This window comes from Scyliorhinus canicula, unplaced genomic scaffold, assembly GCF_902713615.1.
Source record: "Scyliorhinus canicula unplaced genomic scaffold, sScyCan1.1, whole genome shotgun sequence".
NCBI classification, from domain to species: Eukaryota; Metazoa; Chordata; class Chondrichthyes; order Carcharhiniformes; family Scyliorhinidae; genus Scyliorhinus; species Scyliorhinus canicula.
In genome coordinates this window covers 1,695,407-1,715,539 of record NW_024055461.1, presented here as the reverse complement: position 1 = coordinate 1,715,539, position 20,133 = coordinate 1,695,407, and the positions used below count along the sequence as shown (strand labels likewise).

The window sequence follows — 20,133 nt, the reverse complement described above, 5'->3', positions numbered from 1 at the left end:
ACACAGAGAGCTACGACTGCGATTAAACAACTCCAAATACGATTCAAAGTAGCAAAACAGAGATTCCCAAAAACAAAAATCTTCATCATTGAACTAAATTACAGCCAGAGTCTCCCCAAAACACAAATGGAGACAATTGTCGCCCAAATCAATTCATCAGGAGTAAAATGTTCATCCCAAATATACCAAATGAGCTTTTCAGAGTGTCACATAACAACATACATTGGACAAGTGACACAGCCATTGCAATCCTAAAAAAATGGATAAAATAACATACAACCCGAAAACAAACAATTCAATTATTTTTCACCCTAACCTGACCCAGGGACCAGCCCTCAGTCCCCTGATGGGTTTCAGTGGTTCCGACCCTATCCCAAACCTCAATGACTCCTACCTTTATCCTAATTTAGTTTAAACCCCTCACTTAATATATGTCTACAGTTTAGTTGTCTCAATGCTAAATTATTTACAAATTTTAATTTTTTGTTTTGAATTTTTAACCTTTACTTTCCATGGGATATACATAGATTTTCAATGTGGCAGTACAGCACAGAAGTAAAGGAGGTTTTACGGTAACCATTGGCAAAGACAGTTGTAACAAGCGGTTTTCTATAGCTGCTGGTGTTTGGCAGTTTGCCAGAAGGTTCCAGACACAATCCAGAGCCACTTGCTTTCTCAAGTTCTCCACAATTTGAGGCATTTCTCAGAACAGCTTTGCTATTTCTGATTTTGTTGAGGTAAAACCATTTCAATAATTGAATATTCTTTCATAGTTGTAAGATTTATCCACCTAATTTGATTTTTTCTCAGGATTTTTTCCAATTTGGAAATTGGTGCTGCACACTTCGTGAGAGGAAAGCTCTTAGTGGATGAAAAACAGTCCCCTGAGGAGCAGTATTGTCTGTGAAACATGTAGGGACCGATGTTTGCCTAAAAAACGGGTTTTAGTAGCCCACATAAAGAACAGTACTCTCTACTTTGATGCAGGTAGCACATTTTTAAATGCTGTCGTTTTTTTAAATATAACAAAACTTGGAACATTTACAAAGGACGATTCCCATCACTAAACAATCGAGGGTTAGTCTACCATCCGATTTGAAATTTCAACAGGACAACTCTTCAGGTAGCATTTTTCAATTCAAATATTTTTAATAAAAATAAAGTCTAAAGCAAAAAACAATTCCTTCCGCTAGACAGTCGAATATTAGACTACCATCTGATCAAAAATTTCAACAGGACCACTTTTCAGGTACGCGCAATTTGTTAGAGAAAAACTCCTATTTGATTATCTTATATTTATTCATTTGTTTCTTAAAGTTCCTTTACAGTCTCATGTCTGATTGATCTCGGGCTCTCGATCTTTATCACATTAAAATAGTTTAAAGTGTAATAATAATTGAATTAATATTTTGCTAAATTTTTTTTAAAATTTCGTTTGTTTTTTAAGAAAATTGTTCTGATTTTAGACTGCATTAATACTCAGTTTTTTCATTAAAAAATTTATAGGTAATTAATATTACTCACATATAAAATGTTTACAATTATATAAGAAATTAATTTTTTCTGTTTTCTTCGACGGATGAATACCACCATTCTTCCGACTCAAGAAAATATTGGTTCATCAACAACCAAAATTATGACTTCCGGTGGCGGCATTGAGGAGCTAAGCTGCACATTCGGCAGCTCCTGCTGAGAACGGACTTTGGGGCTCTTTTCAGGCAAATCCCGACGTGGGAAGAGTCGATCCCTACGGTCCTATGGTCGTCCGGACCAGGAGTGGGGTAAGGAGAAAACCGGAGAAAGCACCTCTGAAAAAGCGGGGGAAGGAAGATAAAATGGCAGCCGGCGGAGGCCTCGAGGAGCTGAGGAAGTGGGCCCAGGAGCAGCAGGCGACTCTGCTGTGCTGCTTCCAGGAGCTTAAGTTGGAGCGGCTGGAGTCGCTGAAGGTAACCAACAGGGAGCTGATGGAGACCCAGACAGCCCACGGGGCTGCGATCCGGGAGCTGCAGCAGCAGGCCTCCGAAAGGGAGGATGAGGTCGTAGCCGTGGCGAGGAAGGTGGAGATGCACAAGGCGCTCCATAAAAGATGGCAGGAGCGGTTCGAGAAGCTGGACAACCGGTCGAGGAGGAAGAATTTGCGGATCTTGGGCCTCACGGAGGGGCTGGAGGGGTCGGACCTAGCGGCCTATGTGGTGACTATGTTAAACTCGCTGATGGGGGCTGGGTCCTTCCAGGGGCCCCTGGAGTTGGAGGGGGCCCACAGAATTCTGGCTACGAGGCCCAAGCCGAACGAGCCGCCGCGGGCGGTGTTGGTGCGGTTTCATCGGTTCGTGGACCGTGAGTGTGTGCTCCGGTGGGCCAAGAAGGAGCGGAGCAGCAAGTGGGAGAACACGGAGGTGCGGATCTTCCAGGACTGGAGTGCGGAGGTGGCGAGGCGGAGAGCCGGGTTTAACCGGACGAAGGCAGTGCTCCATAGACGGAGTGTGAAGTTCGGCATGTTGCAGCCGGCGCGTCTGTGGGTCACCTATAAAGATCGGCACCATTATTTTGAGTCCCCGGAGGAGGCAAGGGCCTTTGTGCAAGCCGAGAAATTGGACTCAAACTGAGGGTCTAGGATGGGGGATGCTGTATAATACTGTATTTGTATTTGCTTGGTTGAGTGCAAGATGTGGGTCGGCCTCAGGGTGGGTGGGGTGATGTTGATTTGTCTTTTCTATATGGGTTTTTCTGCAGGGGTCGGGTGGACGGGTTCGGGCAGAGGGGTAAACGGGGAGTTCGGGGAGCTGGTGGGGGGGACTGACAATGGGAGTAGCCCTGGAGGAGGTGGGGCCGGGCAGGGAAAAAGCGCGGGATTTCTGCAGGTTTCATGCGCTGGGAGATGGTGGGGGCGGGGTCGGGGGTGAGAAGCGCGGGTCGTTGCTGGCTGTTTTCTTTTCCCGCGCAAGAACGGGGGAAGGGGGGGGGGAGGACCCGTTGACGGGCACGATGGAGGAGGGGTAGTCCCACGTGGGGAGGAGTCGGAGGTAGGGCGGGAGTCGCCGGGGTCAGAGGTTAGCTGGCTCACGGGAGTGCTATGGAGGGAGGGGCGCGGCTACGAGGGGTCCTAGCCTTGGGGGGGGGGGGGGGGGGGGTACCGGGTTGCTGCTGAAACGGTCAGGAAGGAGCTGGAGGACGCAGGGGGCGCTGGGGGGGGGGGGGGGGAGAGTTGCCGCCGTGGGAAACTGGCAGAGCGGGGGACGGTGGCGGGCAAGGGGTGGGATACGGCTAATCGGCAGGGGAGGGGGGCAGGGAGCCCTCTGATCCGGCTGATAACCTGGAATGTGAGGGGGCTGAATGGGCCGGTCAAACGGGCCCGGGTATTTGCGCACCTGAAGGCGGATGTGGCCATGCTCCAGGAGACACACCTGAAAGTGGCGGACCAGGTTCGGCTGAGGAAGGGATGGGTGGGCCAAGTATTTCACTCAGGGCTGGATGAGAAGAGGAAGGGGGTGGCGATCCTGGTGGGGAAGAAGGTGTCGTTTAAAGCGTTAAATGTGGTGGCTGACAGTGGCGGGAGGTATATGGTGAGTGGCAAGCTGCAGGGTAAGCGGGTGGTGTTGGTCAATGTTTACGCCCCAAATTGGGACGATGCGGGGTTTATGCGGCGTATGTTGGGCCGCATTCCGGACCTGGAGGTGGGGGGGCCTGATCATGGGGGGGGGGGGGGGGGACTTAAACACGGTACTGGATCCCCCATTGGATCGATCCAAGTCCTGGACGGGTAGGACGCCGGCGGCGGCTAAGGTGCTGAGGGGATTTATGGACCAGATGGGGGGGTGGACCCCTGGTGGTTTACGAGGCCAAGGGCCAGGGAGTACTCGTTTTTCTACCACGTACATAAGACCTACCTGCTCAGTAAGGGCACCACCTCAATCAGGACTACGAGCTACAACCCGCAGGGAAATGGGCAGGTGGAGATGGAGAACGCGACGGTATGGAAGGCCGTTCTTCTTGCCCTTCGATCTAGAAGTCTCCTGACCCTCCCTCCCCCCCCCCCCCCCCCCCCCCCCCCCGCTGGCAGGAGTTCCTCCCCGGCGCGTTCCACACCATTAGATCGCTCCTCTGCACAGCCACCAACGAGACCCCTCACGACCGTTTGTTTATCTTCCCTGGGAAGTCCATCTCCGGGTCTCACTTCCATCCTGGCTGACAACTCCGGGACCTGTCCTTCTCCGGAAGCATACGAGGAGCCATAAGACCGACCCCCTGGTCAAGAGGGTCCAGCTGCTGCACGCCAACCCCTAATATGCCTACGTCGCACACGAAGACGGACGGCAAGATACTGTCTCCCTCCGGGACCTGCCGCCCGCTGGTTCCCATGTCAACACGCCCCCCTCCTCACCGCCAACCCCCCGAATCCCTAACGCCCCCCTGGGGCTCCTGTACTGTCCCGTGCCTACACTGCCGCCATCCACCATCCTATCCCCACCCCTCAACGACACGCCAGACCGAAGTTCCAGACAACACGCTCTCGGAGTCAACAACTACAACGCCCGTACCCGCCACACCGCCAGAGCTGAGAATGTCCAAAAGAACAATCCGGCCTCCAGATAGACTGAACAGATGACGACCCCCACTTCACCCCCACTGGACTTCATTTTTAAAGTGTGTGAATGTGGTGAATGTATTCACCATAATATAAGTTGTCTGTATAGTACTGTGGCCTATAGCCAGGTAATGGTAATATGATCTCCTTCCATGTATTGTACTGGAACCCTGGTGGGCTCCGCCTCTGGCTCCCCCCCCCCCCCCCCCCCCCGCCCACCCCGGGGTGGTATATAGACCTGCCGCCTGTGGGTGGCGCTCATTGTCACAGCAGTCACAGGCAGGCACGTTCTTGGATAATAAAGCCTCTGTTCACTCGTTCTCATCGTCTTGTAGTGAATTGATGATACTTCATCACAAAGTTTTTAATGTATTACAAAACAAGGTAACCTGGACAGATGACACTGCCACAGCTATCCTCAATAATTGGTTAAAAGATATTTAACCCACCAGAACAAAAATAGACAAGAAAATGCAAAATTTAATCCAAAAAATTAACTCAGACATTACAAAGATCAAACAAGTAAAAGATAAACAAAACTTAACAAGAACAGAGAGGCAAGCAGTCACGCAGCTTAAATCTAACTCAGATATCATTATAAAACCAGCAAAGGGAATAATATTGTTATTATGGATCGGCAACAATACCTTTTTGAAGCTTATCGGCAACTCAACAATACTGAATATTATACTAAATACCAGCACCAAGATACCACCAAACATACGAGCAGATCACAGACTTGTTAGTACAATTATACAATTTACACTATATTACTGAGAAACAAATGGACTATTTTAAACAATTTCAACCTTTACCATGAATATTTTACCTCCTCCCAAAAATACATAAAAATCCGGAAACATGGACTGTACCACATAAAATTCCCCCAGGTAGACCCACAGTTTCAGACTGTGGGAGCGAGTCCTATAGGATCGCGGAATACATTGACTCATTTTTAAACCACTTAGCCCAAAAACATCCGAGTTACATTAAAGACACATATCATTTCATTGAAATGGTTAGATCCCTAACTATCACTTCGAACACAATGCTATTCACCATGGATGTCGATAACCTCCACACCAGCATTGAGACCGATAGAGGAATTGAGGCGGTGAGAAATATTTTGAAGAAATATTGGCAGCCTGATAGACCGGATGCAATCCTTGTTCAACTATTACACTTCGGGCTGACGAGAAATGACTTTCAATTTAATAATGAACATTATCTACAGATTGTGGGGTACAGCAATGGGCAAAAAATTTGCACCGGCCTATGCCAATATCTTCATGGCCAAATAGGAAGAAACTGTCTTCAAAAAGTGCCCCAAGATGCCATTCTGCTACTACAGATATCTAGATGATATATGGGGTATTTGGACACACAATTGGAATTTGACCAATTTGTATCCTTAACAATCATCACCCATCTATTAAATTAAAGTCATTACACACAAACACACAATAGATTTTTTGGACACCACTGTCTATAAAGTCAGAAAGGTAAATGGTGAATACAAATTAGCTGCTAAAGTTTTCTTTAAACCGAAAGACACTCGTGTACTTTTACACACCAACAGCCATCACCCAAAACACATTTTTTGGGGCTTCATTAAATCGCAATTGACAAGGTTCCACCGCATTTGCTCAGAAAACTAAGATTTTGAGACTGCAGTACATAATTTATTTACAGCTTTACAACATAGAGGATATACAAAAAGATACGAATGACAAGGCTGAGGGATAGTTGCTAGTCAGTATAACTATAAGAAGGATATAAATCCTAAGGGCAACACGGTAGTATTGAGGATGGCTATCTATCTGGTCGGATTCAGCTCGGGGTTATCTCTCATAGCTTGGTCATGGGGTTTTACCTGATGCATGGATTGATAATACTTCTTATTATAATTGTATACTGCACAATCATTGGATGCCTTAATATGTGTTGTACGCTGACTAGGGCTCGGATGCTGCCGATAGGCTTGGCTCATCATTATTCACCAAAGATGCATCTCGTTACTGGTGACCATCACACCAGACGGAAGAGGACAGAGAGCCAGAGGCTGTAAAAATGTGATGAGGTGTTTATGTACGGAATACCGGCTCAGTTAAGTTCTGATAACGGGCCTCATTTTATTGGACAGATTAACAAGGAGTTCTGCTCCCAGTTGGGCATACGCCAGCAGTTAGACTGTGTGGACAGACCGCAGGCGGCCGGGTTGGTTGAGAGACACAGTCAGACCCTCAAAACTAAATTGGCTGAATTAAGAGCGGACACGGGGCCGACATGGCTTAAGTTGCTCCCCGTTGCCCTCATTCAGCTGTAGGTCACACCTGCAGGATCGGCCTGGCTCTCTCCTGCCGAGACCTTTTATGGCAGGCCCATTACAACACCCTGGAACCTGCCTGTTCCCAGATTGGTCCAGTTTCACCATCTGACTAAAGAAAGGACTAACTATGTTCTAGCCCTCACTAACGCCCTCAAGGAGCTCCATGGCCAGGTCCGCGCAGCTCACTCGTCACCGTCCCTATCACATAGCTCGCTCTCAGTGCAGCCTGGTCGTTATGTCATGGTCAAAAATTGGACTCGGAAAGGGTCAGAGCCACGATGAGAGGGGCCCTTCCAAGTTCTCCTTACCACCCCTACTGCAGTTAAAGTGGAGGGGCGGAGTGCTTGGGTCCACCTCCACCACTGTAAAAAGGTCGGTCACTAACCTGCCTCCCTTACCCAGCGCTATTTTACAGGTGTGAAGCATGATGTGGTGGCTACACACCGTCTGTGTGATCTTCGGCATCGCCTCACTTGGAGTGACATCGGCGGCGGAAATGGAACAGGGGAATATCATCTACATCTGTAACCCCAACCGAAGTACCCGGACATTTCACCTCTGCAGAGGTGACGTTCTTTGCTGCCCCCATATACGAGGACGTGGCATGGACTCATGGAAGGTCATCCGGCTAACGGACCGTGCAGGACGTATGAAGAAATTGCACCGGTCCCAACGATGGGAAGGGAAGACTGCATGGACATTGCCTTGTTTTTGGAGTATATGTAAATTTGATTTTGGATGTGTTAACCTTGGTGCCTTACAGGTAAAATCAGACTGTGAGGAGGGGGTAGGAAGAGGTTGTGAGAGAGAGGGACTAGACAGAGGAAGGGCTGTGTAAGGAGTGAGGTACAACTAGAACGTAGGTTATCAGGAGGTGTACTTAATTCATTTAGGACCCGGAATGAGGGAAACCTGGGCAGCATGAATCTCTTCTACTAGATCTACCACCGCTGGTATGGCCAGGGACGGGTTGTCTGCTACCCAAACCCCACATCGGTGTCCAGGTTATTTTCTGTTTCACCGCTTTGGGGCACTCCCCAAACTGTGGTTCATTGTCAGAGTTCCGAGCCACCGCCCGAGCAAGTTACTCTTCCTTATGATCCGGGTTCGGCCCCACCAGCTATTCGCCTTCCCCTTCCTCGGGATAATTCCCACTCACAGTATGATAAGCTTCGACGGTGGAGGGCGTATGTACCTAGCCCCTTCACTCCCAATAGAGACTCCCGGTCGTGCGAGAATTGTTTCAGCAGTGAGGGGTACGGCTGTTTGCTGGTAGAGATGAAAATGAATATAACATGTCTGTTCCCCACTTGTACTGATCCAAAGTGTTGCATAACCCTGACATCAGGTCAATGCGCCAGTTACAATGCCACTTGTGTCCCGCTGACGCCAGGCCTCCAGCTCCTTTGTGGCTGGGCGAATGTCTCTCATATCACTGTTGGAACTAGGGCTTTCCGCATTGCTAGGAGGCCTGAATGGGCGTTCCGAAGCTGGATGAACTGGGCTACTGGGGAATCCCTAATAGCCCCATTTCCCCACCAACTTGCTATCGGGACTCTAGTCCCTATTACGGTCCCTTGCCCCTCTGCGTGGATACTGCACCACCAGTTGGCACGCTGGGCAGGTTCAGTTATTTGTGGCCTTACCATCCCTGGGCAACGAAACCTTGGGGGCCCTCGGGGCAATAACCAAGGAATTATCTCAACTCGGGTTGTTTGCCATGCAGAACCAGTATGGTCTTGACTATCTTGCCTGCATCTTTGTGGGCCTGGCCATCTTTAAATGCGTGATGGATAAAATGCAGGGTGCGCTGGAACGGATAGCCACCCCTAGAGTCTTGACTGTTGGGGTCCACGAGGGTGCAGCGGCCGATGGGGTGCTGCAATAGGATTTAGAAATGCAGCAACGAGTTTCCTTAGCTGAGGGGCCATAACTACAGCTTGGAATGATGGGTTATCATGAAATGATAAAAGGAGGGAATGAGGAAGTGAACAAACGAATATGATGGACAGTTGGACCCTGAGGGTAATGTGTTCACAGACAGAGAACAAAGGGATGAGCACAGCATGACTAGGAAGGGGGAGGGGAGCTTTGCCTCGTGGAGAGAATAGTGAAAAAGATGCTGGGTAACAAGAGGCCCAGGATAAGTGAGCCAATTAGGATATAGGGCCAGGTCAGGAGGTGTGTAAAATGACCAATGGGAAGTTGTATGCGAATCTTGATGTAATTTGAAGTATATCTCCAGTGTTCCTTTGTTCTGAGGTTCTCTTTATCCCTGGGCTCTCAGAAGGCAGTGTTTGTGTCCTGAGGTCCTATGGATTGAGTCAGCCTTGCAATCATATCATTATTAAATGATATGATACCTGCAAATCCATCTCAGATTTTATTGAATCTAGACTGACAGCAAATTAATCAGGGATTAACACACCCACCCTGCCCATGTAACTGTTTTTTAGAGGGAAAATTGTACCCGCCTCTACCACTGCCCCGGTAACTCATTCCAGATACTCACCACCCTCTTGTGCAAAAAAATGGCCCCTCTGGTTTATTTTGTATCTCTCCCCTCTCACCTTAAACCTATGCCCTCTGGTTCTAGACTCCTCTACCTTTTTGGAAAGATGTTGACTGTCTACCTTATCTATGCTCCTCATTATTTTATAGACCTCTAAACCACCGATAAAACTGTGTTGCGATCTCAGTTGATGTTAGAATTAGCGGGAAGGTCGCAGAATGGAACCCTAGCTCAAAAGACCGTAACTTTTACCTTTTTTAATTAAACATGGAAGATGAGACACAGGACCGCTATTTAGTTTAAAAATAAGTCATTTATTAAACTTGAAAAAATGGATGTTGATACAATACTTCTTTACCCCTCCCCCTTTCCTTAACAAATATGCACAGGGTTTAAGATTAACAAGGATGACAAAGTTTATTTGAAGCTACAATGGTCTCATTGTAGCGGCACGGTAGCACAGTGGTTAGCACTGTTGCTTCACAGCTCCAGGGTCCCAGGTTCAATTCCCAGCTTGGCACTGTCTGTGTGGAGTCTGCGCATTCTCCCCATGTCTGCGTGGGGTTCCTCCGGGTGCTCCGGTTTCCTCCCACAAGTCCTGAAAGACATGCTTGTTCGGTGAATTGGACATTCTGAATTCTCTCTCTGTGTACCCGAACAGGCGCTGGAGTGCGGTGACTAGGGGCTTATCACAGTAACTTCATTGCAGTATTAATGTAAGCCTACTTGTGACAATAAAGATTATTAAGATTATTCAATTAAACTTGATTAGGAAAACAAGCTCACAGCTTAGAAATAGCTGGGTTAGTCATAAATCAGTTATGAGAAATCAATAAGGATATTCCCTTCTCCAGGTTGGGACTTCTGTAAGACATCATCGTCCAATAACCTTATAAAATCTTCAGAAATGATTTGATTGTGTTCAGAGCCCTCTCTCTCCTGAAGAAAGATTCCTGGCTTGACAAACACAGGACAGTGTTGGCCTGTTATCTCTGCCAAGGACATGTCTCCAGCACAGAACCTGAATCAAGATAAACTTGATCAGTTGGGGGGGATCTCAGGACCCATACGTAAAGTAGACATCTGGGTAAAGGTTAAACAGGATGTCGGAGCAAGAAATGAACCAGAAAATGACTTCCTGTTTTCTGACTAAACTTGGAAGAATTGCCTTTGAACATCTGTCCCTTTCCAATGAATTGTTGAATAATTAATGAGAATCTCCAGTCCCGGAGATCTGCATCTCCCTGATCTGGGACCAGTAAAACATTCAGAGGAAACTCACCTCCAGTCCCGGAGATCAGCATCTCCCTGATCCGGAACAGGAAACTATTCAGAGGAAACTCACCTCCAGTCCCGGAGATCAGCATCTCCCAGATGGGGGGTCCAGTAAACTGTTCCCACCTGATCCAGGGTCATATGTCTTTTCTGTCGATTTAGCTGATGTATTATATCTAAACTGTTGCTTCTTAATCAACTGTTTCAAAATCACCTGATTTCGACCCCCTCTTTGGATAATCTGTGACTCCCGGACACTTGTCTGTGAGAGTAACGGGAAGGCCTGAGAACTCAAATAATCCAGAATAAACGGGCAGCACGGTGGCCTAGTGGTTAGCACAACCGCCTCACGGCGCCGAGGTCCCAGGTTCGATCCCGGCTCTGGGTCACTGTCCGTGTGGAGTTTGCACATTCTCCCCGTGTCTGCGTGGGTTTCGCCCCCACAACCCAAAAATGTGCAGAGTAGGTGGATTGGCCACGCTAAATTGCCCCTTAATTGGAAAAAATAATTGGGTAATCTAAATTTTTTTTAAAAATCCAGAATAATGATGAGGTGTTAGTTGTGGCTCAGTGGTTACGTTCTTATCTCTGAGTCAGGAGGTTATGGGTTCAAATCTACCTCCAGAAACATGAGCATCAAATCCAGGATGATATTCTGATGCAGTCCTGAGGAAACACTGCACTGTCAGAGGTCCCGTCTTCACTGGTGCTTCACAGTGCCAGGGTCCCAAGTTCAATTCCCACTTGAGTCACTGCCTGTGTAGAGTGTGCATGCTCTCCCAGTGTCTGCGTGGGTTTCCTCCGGGTGCTCCGGTTTCCTCCCACACGTCCTCAAAGACGTGCTTGTTAGGTGAATTTCACATTCTAAATTCTCCCTCTGTGTACCCGAACAGGCACCAGAGTGTGGCAACTAGGGAATTTTCACAGTGACTTCATTGCTCTGTTAATTTAAGTCTATTTGTGGCAAGAATAAAGATTATTATGTGTTTGGGTATTTTAACCTCCTTGGTTCTACCTGTTGTTCCCTCAGATATTCCATCTGTTTTTGGTTAATGTGTCTGGAGTCTGAGTTCTTCCAGTCTGTCTCCAATTCTCCTTCCTGTCTCGTGTATATGGGTCTAGGTAGCTTGGTGTTGTGAATCATGTTGTTTGGTTGTCTGCCTGTCTCCAGCCGGTATTGTCTCTCGATAATGACTGTGCTGCTACCCTTGTCTTCTGGCTTTATGGACATATCCGTGTTGGATCCAAGCTCCCGGATTGTCTGTCTTTCTCTCCGGGTAAGATTCTGTTTGTCTCTTGTATTTCACTGTGTCAGGGCAGAGACCTGATTGAAGGGATTCAAACATGGGAGTTCTGGGAAAGGTGGGCAAGGATTTGGGAGGTGGCAACATGTTCAAATAGTCTGAAGAGGAGAGGGAGGTTGAAGATGGGGCAGTAATTTGTAAGGATGGCAGGGTCAAGGGTTTGTTTTATTGAGGAGGGGGTGATAATGGCAGATTTGAAGGACAGAGGGACAGTACCTGAAGAGAGAGAAATGTTGACAATATCCATGGACACAGGATAGTTGGCTGATCAGTAGCTCAGTGGGAATAGGGTCGATGGAGCAGGAGCTGGGTCTCATGGACAAGATGAGCTCTGAGAGGGCATGAGGGGAGATGGGAGAGAAACTAGAGAAAGATGTGGGTTCAGGGCTCGGGAAAGGATGAAATTTAGAGACAGTTTGGTCTGGTGGGCTCGTGGAAGGGAGGGAAGCAGCAGAGGCAGCTGATCGGATTTACTCAATCTCAGTCACAAAGAAGCTCCACAAGCTCCTCACACTTCTTGTTGGAGGTGAGGATGGAAGAGACAGGGGAGAGCGAGAATACTTCAAAAGGAACTTGTGTCAAAGATATTAAAAAGTTTCAACACACTGGATTTACACAAATCTACTTTATTTGACTTTTTAGCCAGAATATTAGCCCCTGTAAATGGGCTGGAATTGTTATCAGCAGAAAGAGACCCAAATGAACATGGTTCAGTCCTGAATGTGAGGAACAGCAAATTCCAATCACTGTGGTTACTTGTGACCTCGTTGGTGTCTCAGCAGGTGGGATAACTGAGTGAATCCCTTCCCACAGGGTGCGCAGACAAATGGCCTCTCCCCAGTGTGAATTCGCTGATGTACAGTGAGCTGAGATGATAGTCTGAACCCTGTCCCACAGTGAGAGCACCTAAACGGTCTCTCGTTTGTGTGAGCACGTTGATGGCTCATCAGATCCCCAGAACCTTTATAGCACTTCCCGCAGTCTGGACATTGGAACGGCCTCTCATCAGTGTGAACTTGCTGGTGTCTCAGCAAGTGGGCTGAAATAGTAAATCACTTCCCACACTTGGAACAGGTGAATGGTCTCTCCCCAGTGTGAACTCGCTGGTGTCTCAGCAGGTGGGATGAACAAGTGAAACCCTTCCCACACTGTGAACAGGTGAATGGTCTCTCCCCAGTGTGAACTCGCTGGTGTGTGGACAGAGTGGATAACTCAGTGAATCCCTTCTCACACTTGAAGCAGGTGAATGGCCTCTCCCCAGTGTGACTGCGTCGATGAGTTTCCAGCTTGGATGGGGAAGTGAATCCTTTCCCACAGTCCGCACATTTCCACGGTTTCTCCTCAGTGTGACTGCATTTGTGGCTTGTAAGGTCTGAAGATTGAGTGAATCCTCGTCCACACACACAACACGTGTACGGTTTCTCCCCACTGTCAACTATGCTTTTTCCTTCCATGTTCAAAGAACGATGATATTCAGGATATGATAAATTGAGGACTCTGTCAGATCCTGATATGATGCTTGGTTTGAGTTTCCAGATTTTGAATCCTTCCGTTTGAACACCCTGTGAAACTGATTGAAAACAGAAAATAGGGAGTGAGAAAGAACCCACAAAAACACAAAGGCAGGTTGTCAAATTGATCTGAATGAATCTGATCATTTGTGGGGGGGCACGAGGAAATAAATGGCCGTGAAAACTGCTGGATTGTCATAAAAACCCAACTGGCCTCTTTGGGAGGAGAGAGAAAGAGGTGAAGAGGGATTTTGTATATCTACAAGACATATCAAGAGAGTAGTTGGCAAAACAAATTCGATCTTAAGCTTCATAAACAGTAATATTGATACAGAAACTATGCTTCTGGTGGCACAGTGATTAGCACTGCTGCCTCACAACGCCAGGGACCCGGGTTCAATTCCGACCTTGGTGGCTGTCTGTGTGGAGTTTACACTTTCTCCCCGTGTCTGCGTGGGTTTCCACCCGGTACTCAGGTTTCCTCCAACAGTCCAAAGAAGGGAAAGTTAGGTGGATTGGCTTTGTGTCCAGGGATGTGCAGGTTCAGTGGGGCTATGGGGTTACAGGAACAGGGTAGGGGTGTGGGCCGAGGCAGGGTGCCCTTTCAGAGAATCAGTGCAGACTTGATGGGCCGAATGGCCTCCTTCTGCACTGTAGGAATTCTATGGTTCTAATTCTATTCTATGAATCTTTATAAAGCTCTGGCCACCACTCTTCAGGAAGGATGTGAAGGTTCTTGGAGAAGGTGCAGAGGAGATTTACCAGAATGGATCCAGCAAAGGAGGTTGAGGGGAGATTTGATTCAGGGACACAAGATTATGCCAGATTTCCATCGGGTGGACAAAGAAACTGTTTCCATTCACTGATCGTACAAGCAGTCGGGACACAGATTAAAGTTTTGGGTAAAACCTGGATTGAACTATATAAGATGCTGAGGGGTCTTGACAGGGTGGATGTGGAGAGGATGTTTCCTCTTGTGGGAGAATCTGGAACAAGGGGGTCACTGTTGCAAAGTGAGGGGTCACCCATTTCAGATGGAGATAAGGATTCCTTTTCGCTTCAGGGTTGCAAGCTAGGAGGTATATAGTGCATAGCACTGCTGTCTCACAGCACCAGGGAACCCGGTTCAATTCCCACCCTGACTGTGCGGAGTTTGCACTTTCTCCCAGTGTCTGTGTGGGTTTCCTTCCACAGTTCAAAGATATGCAGGTTAGGTTGATTCGGTTAGGATTGTATTCGCTGGAGTTCAAAAGAATGAGGATTGATCTCATAGAAACCTATGAAATGTGGGCAGTGCAGTGGCTAGCACAACTGCCTCATGTCGCCGAGGGTACGGGTTCGATCCCGGCCCTGGGTCACTGTCTGTGTGGAGTTTGCACATTCTCCCTGTGTTTACACGGGTCTCACCCTCAGAGACCAGAGAAGCATCCTATCCCCAATAATCCAACCTAAACTTTTTGGTCACTGAGGGCAATTTATCATGGCCAATCCACGTTTTTGGACTGTGGGAGGAAACCGGAGCACCCGGAAGAAACCCACGCAGACACAGGGAGAACGTACAGATTCCGCACAGACAGTGACCAGGCGCGGAATCAAACCTGGGACCATGGCACTGTGAAGCCACAGTGCTAGCCACTTGTGCTACCATGCTGCCCGACAGTTGTAAAGGAAACATCTGTTCCATATCTAGGAGCTCTGAACAATGGAAGAGTGTGGCTGGGACACATTTCTTACATGCCTCAGGATTTAGCCACACGGGGACTTTGCTCTCAGTGAAGAGAGATGAGATAGACCAAAGTGTCATTTGTCCTTCTCAGTGTGACCCTGAAGGACTGTGTCCAGGCTGAAGTTCTGTTCCTGCCGTATGATCCTTCATTTCTTTCTGAGCTCCAGACAGGTGATGTTAAACACTCAGGTGGGAAAGATAAAAATCTGCAACAACGTTTCAATTCAAACAAAGTTGATTTATTTCACATTCATTCAGAATAATAAATCTTATCAGCAGATATAGACAGTCAGAGTGAACATTATTCAGTCCTGAGCATAATGAACAGCATCAATAAGGGTATGATCTAAACCTTGTAGTTGCTTGTGAACTCGCTGGTGTGTTTGCAGGTTGGATGAGTGAGTAAACCCCTTTTCACGGGCATTACAGGTGAATAGCCGCTCCCCAGTGTGAATTTGATGGTGTTTCAGAAGATTCAGGGCAGCACGGTAGCATGGTGGTTAGCATAAATGCTTCACAGCTCCAGGGTCCCAGGTTCGATTCCCGGCTGGGTCACTGTCTGTGCGGAGTCTGCACGTCCTCCCCGTGTGTGCGTGGGTTTCCTCCGGGTGCTCCGGTTTCCTCCCACAGTCCAAAGATGTGCGGGTTAGGTGGATTGGCCATGGTAAATTGCCCGTAGTGTCCTAAAAAGTAAGGTTAAGGGGGGGTTGTTGAGTTACGGGTATAGGGTGGATACGTGGGTTTGAGTAGGGTGATCATTGCTCGGCACAACATCGAGGATCGAAGGGTCTGTTCTGTGCTGTACTGTTCTATGTTCTGTGTTCTATAAGTGAGAAAATTCCTTCCCAGAGACGGAGCAGGTAAAGGGCATCACCCCACTGTGAACTCTCTGGTGTGTCAGCAGGTTGGATGAATGAGTGAATCCCTTCCCACGTACTGAGCAAGTTAATGGCCTCACTGTGAACCTCCTGATGTGTCAGAAGGTTGTATGAACGTGTGAATCCCTTCCCACATTCAGAGCAGGTGAACGGTCTATCCCCTGTATGAAGTTGCTGGTGTATCAGAAGGTTGGATGAATTAATGAATCCTTTCCCACAGTCAGAGCAGGTGAATAGCCTCTCCCCAGTGTGAGCATATTGGTGTGTTAATAAATTCTTTTTGTTTTTAAAGCTCTTCTCAGAGTCAGGTCAGTTAAAAGGTTTGTTATCAGAATGAACAAGTTGATGTGTCTGCAGGTGGGATGACTGAATGAATCCTTTCCCACACAGGGAGCAGGAGAACGGTCTCTCTCCCAGTGTGAATACGTTGATGTATCAGCAGATCCTTTTTACATTAGTCATCACTGTCAGTCCAGGATAGAAATTCTGAACAGACCATTCTAGTTTCTCTGGAACATTTTTTCCTCTCTTGTTCCCCCAAAGCTGTAAATCCCCGTCCCACACACTCTCCCTCCTCCCTGCGCTGAAATCCAAACCCATCTCACCATCTCCACCATCCCTTTCCTCCACTCCCAGTTTTCTCCCTCCCTCTCCTCTGCCTTGGTTCAGTTCTCCAGCTCCTGTCTGCAGACTGACAATAAAACCAATGGGTCTTATTGGGGGGTTTGGGTTCTCACCATTGTACCCGCTCAAGGCGGCTCTCATTCAGTCTCTGGGAACCGCACTCACTCTCACTGCAGCTGCGCTCAGCCCGGTGTAGCACCACGCATGCTCCGCACAGAGAGGACGACGTCCGGGGGCGGGGCATTATGACGCCTGCGCGTTCCGGCTTCTGTGACGAAGATAGGGCATATTCATGCGCGCCCGGCATTCTGGGTAGTCCTATCCACCATTATTCCATTACGTTCCTCAAAGTGATAGCTTGGTTCCGGCACTTCTGATACAGTTCGGTGTTTGTACCGAATGTGGCGGCCTCATCGGTGTTTTTCTCTCTGATCGGCCCCTGTTAACGGCTGTCATCTGTTTAGGGGGTGATATGGCGCAGAGCGCATGCGCAGCCGCCATCTTTCTCAGCTGAATGTGCAGCAGGACGCATGCGCGGCCGTCCTGGACCCGGAAGCCGGAAGAGAGAATCTTGTGAATTTCTCTCCTGGACTGAGTGTGAAATTCCTTTGGAAACTCTTTTAGAAAGAGGAGGATTTACTGACGGGAACTTTAAACCAAACATCACATCATCCTCTGACTGAGTTACTCGATTCATCAGCACCTGAGTATCATTGGGAGGTAAAGTGGTTTGTCTGTTCTGTCTGAGCACAAAGATTTCAGATATCAGAGTGACTGGGAAACTTTTAATGACCATTCCAGGTTAAATTTGAGACTAATTACACCGATCACATTGGGGAAGTTAAATAATTTGTTGTTGTACTCTTATGTATGCAGGTAAATTTGAAAAGTAGCATACTTGGCAGCTAAACTGGGCAAACTGCTGTCCTTGTCAGTAGTGAGAGTTACTGTCGGGGTTTTATTAAAGTTTGTTGTTCCTGTTGCATTTCATTCAGCTCATCGTGGCTGCAAAGTAGGTATTCAGCGTAATCTCAATTTCCAGATTGTGAGGGCAGCACATAGCATTGTGGATAGCACAATCGTTTCACAGCTCCAGAATCCCAGGTTCGAATCCGGCTTGGGTCACTGTCTGTGTGGAGTCTGCACATCCTTCCCGTGTGTGCGCGGGTTTCCTCCGGATGCTCCGGTTTCCTCCCACAGTCCAAAGATGTGCAGGTTAGGTGGATTGGCCATGATAAATTGCCCTTCGTGTCCAAAATTGCCCTTAGTGTTGGGTGGGGTTACTGGGTTATGGGAATAGGGTGGAGGTGTTGATCTTGGGTAGGGTGCTCTTTCCAAGAGCCGGTGCAGACTCAATGGGCCGAATGGCCTCCTTCTGCACTGTAAATTCTATGATTCTATGATTTAGATCCCTCAGAATATTTAAAAAATATAAATTTATATTTTTTTCCAATTAAGGGTCAATTTAATTTTGCCAAGCCACCTAACCTGCACATATTTGGGTTGTGGGGGTGAAACCCACACAGACAATGGGAGAATGTTCAAACTCCTCATAGACTGTGACCAAGGGCCAGGATCAAACCCGGGTCCCCAACCACTGTGCCAGTATGAAACTCCAGAATTTTATATATTTAGAATAATCTTTATCATTGTCACAAGTAGGCTTACATTAACACTGCAATGAAGTTACTGTGAAAATCCCCTGGTCACCACACTCTGACACCTATTCAGGTACACAGAGGGAGAATTCAGAATGTCCAATTCACCGAACAAGCATGTCTTTTCGGGACTTGTGGGAGGAGACCCATACAGACACTGGGAGAACATGTAGACTCTGCGCTGACAGTGTCCCAAGTGGGAATTGAACCCCGGCACCCTGGTGCTGTGAAGCAACAGTACTAACCACTGTGCTACCGTAAACAGTTCAGCTCAATGTTCTCAGATTAAAGAAGCTGAAGCACCCAACGTGGGTCTTGAACCCACGGCCCTGGGATTAAGACTCCCATGCTCAATCGACTGAGCTAGCCAGGCTGCTTTTCTTAATTTCATTTTGGTCTCCCTTCAGTCTTTTCTGTTCCAAAGAAAACAGCCCCAGTTTATCCAAACTTTCCTCTGAGCAAACATTGGCAATTTCTGGCTGATGTTCTTAAATCCCCTCTGTGCTCTCTCTGGTGCAATCTTCCTGTGCACAGGAATCTAGCTCTGGCCTAACTAGTCCTGTCCTGCCATTTATCATGTAATCCTTTGCATTGTTTTCCCTCCAGCTTTCTTTCTCATTCCTCAAGTGTTAAATCATTTTTGTGTCACAAGTAAACTTCTTCCTCATGTTCCTACATTTACTTTCAAATCAATGATGTAACCAGGAGTGTGAAGGGCCCAGTCCTGATTCCTTGGAAACCATCACTGGAAACAGCCCTTTTATTTTCTCTATTCTTTGTGGGATGTGAGTGTCACGGGCAAACCAGCTTGGTTGCCCATTCCTAATTGCCCTTAAACTGAGTGGCTCACTAGGCAATTCAGAATTAACGACATTTCAGTGAGTTGACCAAATCAGGTAACGCCGGTGCAGACTCGATGGGCCGAATGGTCTCCTTCTGCACTGTAGATTCTATGATTAATTCTGACCTTGGGTCATTGTCGCTGTGGAGTTTTCCTGCGTCTGCGTAGATTTCCTTTCCAGGTGTCCTTGCCGCCATCTTTATTGGATGTGCATCAGGGCGCATGCACGTTTGTCATCTTTGTCGGGCCCATGTTTCAATAAGTGGGAGGAGCCTGTTCCCCATTGTTCAGAATGGAGACAATTTGTCCATCAAACTGGATTAGTCTTTGAGTCCCAATCTCTTATTGATGATGCAAAGCGGTGGCAGAGATGGAAAGAAAAGGAAGTCAATCCTGCTCTCCGGATTTCACTGTCTCATTAGACATCCTGTCCCATGTGTCCAAAGCTCTGCGGCCCTGTTCAGCCACATGAAGACCCAGGGCAGAAATTCACAATCCTGAGTAGACGTCATCCTCAAATCGAGGGACTGCTGATGACAAGAGGGTCAGTGTGCAACAGGGGGGCAAGAGCGGGCATCATAGACCAGGGAGCAGGAGGAGAGAATGTTGTAAATTTCTATCTTGGACTGATTGTGATTCATTTTGGAAACTCCTTTTACAGGGGATTAGTAGGGGATGATTTATACACAGCAAATACAAATCGGGAGAAATATTTATCTTTCCCGAATTTTATTTCTGGACTGACCGTGATGCCTTTGTAAACTTCTTTCACAGGGACTTAGAAAGGGATTCACAGACAGGAAATTCACAACCAATCCTCACATCAAATTCTGACCATTCGAGTTACCAAGACTTGGATTGGATTGGATTTGTTTATTGTCACGTGTACC

General features: G+C 47.6%; 1 protein-coding gene and 1 non-coding gene across 2 annotated transcripts in view; both read right to left on the bottom strand.

The window, feature by feature from the left end:
- LOC119959603 (zinc finger protein 774-like) overlaps positions 1-20,133 on the bottom strand; it is a 1,152,970-nt gene that overhangs the window by 1,072,810 nt on the left and 60,027 nt on the right. The window lies entirely within an intron of this gene.
- trnak-cuu lies at positions 18,703-18,775 on the bottom strand. Its single transcript has one exon. It is a non-coding gene; the product is annotated as a tRNA-Lys (tRNA).